This window comes from Crocuta crocuta, unplaced genomic scaffold (genome assembly GCF_008692635.1).
Source record: "Crocuta crocuta isolate KB4526 unplaced genomic scaffold, BGI_CrCroc_1.0 scaffold488, whole genome shotgun sequence".
Classification (NCBI taxonomy): Eukaryota; Metazoa; Chordata; class Mammalia; order Carnivora; family Hyaenidae; genus Crocuta; species Crocuta crocuta.
The window spans coordinates 705,896-709,730 of record NW_027530995.1 but is presented as its reverse complement, the minus strand read 5'-3'; the positions used below and the strand labels follow the sequence as shown (position 1 = coordinate 709,730).

The window sequence follows — 3,835 nt, the reverse complement described above, 5'->3', positions numbered from 1 at the left end:
AGCTTCCTCATTTATAAGGTGAAAAGCTTCAATGGGCCTATTTATTCATCTTTAAAATGGGGATAACAGGACCTACCACAGGGTTGTTGTGAGGATTACGTAAAATAACGTGTAATGCTAACGTGTAATGCGCTTAGGGCAATGCCTGGCTCAGGAGGCAACTAATAAATACTGGCTTTTATGTTTTCAAAGAGATGCCTGCCTTGAAGAGGAACCAGGGACATTTGCTTACAGCTCTGGCCTTGAGTGGAAACCTACTCCGCCTAAAAGAAACTACACAGAAAAGGCAGTCTTCTTTCTCTCCAGCTTGTAGGGGGTCTGAACCAGGAGGCTTTTGGACTCCCCAGGGGCCAGTGGATAAAATTCAGGGGGTCTGTTAACTTGGATGGGAAAAAATATGCATCCTCATTTTCACTAGTTGAAATTGAGCATTTTCTTCAATTATGCTTGCAAAACCACACATCAACTATATCTGGCTATTGTCATCAATAAAAGCATTACAGCTTTTTCTTACATCACAGCTGAAATACCGACTTTCTGAGCTCTACCTCGAAATTATGGAAGTTACTGGGCCTGATGCTAGATACCGTGTTATTTAGTATGCTACTGAAGAAGCATATATTACTGGGGCGCCTGGGAGGCTCAGTCGGTTAAGCAACTGACTTCGGATCAGGTCATGATCTCACGGTTCCTGGGTTCGAGTCCCGAGTCGGGGTCTGGGGTAACAGCCAGCTCAGAGCCTGGAGCCTGTCTTCGGATTCTGTAACTCCCTCTCTCTCTAACCCTCCCCTGCTCACGCTGTCTCTATGTCTCTCTCAAAAATAAGTAAAACATTTTTTTAAAAAGCATATATTACTATGCTACATATTTGGGATCTTTTTATTTTGAAATTTGTTATTTTAAATTAATTGGGTTACTTTATGCATTTAAAATTCTTACTCTGAAGGGGCACCTGGCTGACTCAGTCAGAAGACCATGAGACTCTTGATCTCGGGTCATGAGTTTGAGCCCCTCGGTGGCTGCAGAGGGGGCTTAAACAAATAAAAATATATGTAACATTCTTACTCTGAGAAGAGCTCCATAGTCTTCCCTGATGAGGGTCAAAGCACAAAATAAGAACCCCTAACCTAAACCTTTTTGGCTAAGCCCATAATTCCCAAGCCGCTTTCTGTTCTTAATTTACTAAACAAGATCTTTGTTATAAAACCAGTATCTGAATTGGATTAACACAAGTCACTTATCCTTCCCTATATAAACTATAGATCAGCAGTCCAAACATGAACATAACAGCATCAGACAGGTTTCCTCACTCAGGACCCATAATGTGTGTCTTGTTTTCCCCAAGGGTACTTGAACTAGCTTTCCATCTTGACCATAACATCAGGTCCATTTAACCAGCACTTACTAAACATGTAGGATGTACCACAATTGTGTCCAGGAAGGACACTGGAGGTCTGCCTTCAAAGATGCTTCCAGCCCGGGGAAGGAAATGAGGCATGGAAAGGAGAACTGCTGGACCTGAGGGCTGACCGGCCAGCTAGAAGACTGCTTGCTCTAACGGGGTGGGCAGAGGCCATGTGTACCACACTCACTTATGTGTACCAAGCACACTTGCGGCCTAGCGTCTATGACTAGGAAAAAAAAGGAAAAAAATCATGTGCCCTCCACCAGCTCAGAGAAGCTTAAACCATACAAACATAGGACATGTCTGTTCTTGTTAGCCTCAGCTGAGAAATCATAAAATGTTTTTTGGGAGTCTAATACTTCACTGACAAGATGACCAATGATGAGGTTTTGTTTTTAGCAAAAATCAAAATTTCCTGAGTTATGTCATCAGCCATAACACTAAACAGGCACCACCAAGCCCAACCTATAATTGCCATTAGTGGCCCAGTGGCTGCTGAGTACCAGCTGGCTTGCACTCCTAACTACGTTATATGGAACCCAATATAATAACTAAGTGGTTCAAGTTTAATTCCATTAAAATCACATCATGGAACTGGAGCATTAGGAAGGATTACTGACAAATGGGAAAAAGAAGATGAATCCAGGCTCCACAGGCATTTGACTCACCCTTGAGTCACATCCAGTACTCACCATGCCAAGACTAATGCCTTTTGACTCATTATCTATTAAAATAAATGTTTTTGGAGACCTCACACACAGGTGGTAGATTTCTCACCTAGTGCCCCTAAATGAAAATTAGAAAAACTGGAGTGCCTGAGTGGCTCAGTCGGTTAAGTGGCCAACTCCTGATTTCAGCTCAGGTCACGGTTTCACCATTCAGGAGTTCGAGCCTGGCATCAGGCTCTGCACTGACAGGGTGGAGCCTGCTTGGGATTCTCTCTCCGTGTCTCTCTCTGCCCTCCCCCATTCATTCTCTCTCTCTCTCTGAAAAATAAACATAAAAATTATGAAAATTAGAAGAACTTATAAGATCGTACTTTAGCCAAATCCCCCCTTATTTTCCAAGTGTATACACCTACTGACAGCAAGGGTGACAGGTCTCCCCCCCAAATCAAGTGGTGGGGGAATACAATAAGAATCAGAGTTTTCCTACTCCCAGAACACTTTTGTAGGGACTCAAGAACTAACAAAGATGCATACACACACACTTCCCTCCTTAGTATTATTTCTTCTTAGAATGTCCTTCAGCTTGCCATCAAAACTTTCTCATCTTTAGGGCGCCTGGGTGGCTCAATCGTTTTTAGTGTCTGACTCTTGATCTCAGCTCAGTTCATGATCTCACGGATCGTGAGTTCAAGTCCTGCGTTGAGGCCTTGCTGCGTCAGGCCCTGCGGCTAACAGCCAGAGCTTGCTTGGGATTCTCTCTCTCCCTCTCTCTGCTCCTATCCTGTTTGAGCACATACACATATGAGCTCTCTCTCAAAACAAATAAACCTAAAAAAAAATTTTTTTTTCATTTTTAAGATCAACAGGCTGAAAATTAAGGATAATTGCGTGCGATTTTTTTTTTAATTTTACTTTCTCCTCCAACAACTAAATTATTTAGATGCCAATTCCACACCTTGCCAGCTCAGAACCTGCCAGTTTCTCCTGCTCCCTTCTAAACTGTGCTATGTGACTATGGCTCTCTCCCTCTCTAGCCAGTATCAGCCCCAAGTGTTAAAGTTCTCTTGACTGGGGCGCCTGGCTGGCTAAGTCAGAGCATGTGACTCTTAATCTCAGGGTCGTGAGTTCAAACTACATGTTGGGCGTGGAGTCTATATAAAAAAAACTAAGAAAATAATAAATTTCTCTTCCATTTTCTTCATAAGGTGACGGTTTCCCCCCATTTTCACAACAGAACACAAATGCCCATTGTGACCCACCATTTCGACATAGAACACTTGAATTCAGCTGAAAGCTGTTTAAAGCTTAGGGGACGGACACAGAGAATGCCAGAATGGTCCAGGCTCCTCCTGAGATTACTGTTCTTAGAGTCTAGAAAACCCATGCTCAGTAAGTACAGGTGAGTGTTCACACATGCTTACTACCCAGGACACTTCCTAGACTCACCTGTTAGCAGCTGGGTGACTCCTGAACCACTATTTCTTCCTCAGGCCTCGCGCTCCTCATCTCTAAACTGAGTATGGAAGAACCTTCCCTAACCACTAACCCCTAAAGTTGGCAGGCACCCCACACTAGCTGCATGCCCCAATCACCATGTTATCTCCTGATTCTCAGTCATCTCCCTTCTTGCTACCCTCAACTAAGAAATGTGGGAACTAAAAAATGCTTTGTTTTCTCCAAGTCACTTCCCAACCACCCGAATACAATGACATTACTTAACAACCCTGTAGTTTTACAGAAACTCCCTTAACATTAAGCCCTA

General features: G+C 43.3%; 1 protein-coding gene across 1 annotated transcript in view; it reads right to left on the bottom strand.

The window, feature by feature from the left end:
• SMS (spermine synthase) overlaps nucleotides 1–3,835 on the bottom strand; it is a 63,231-nt gene that overhangs the window by 52,000 nt on the left and 7,396 nt on the right. The window lies entirely within an intron of this gene.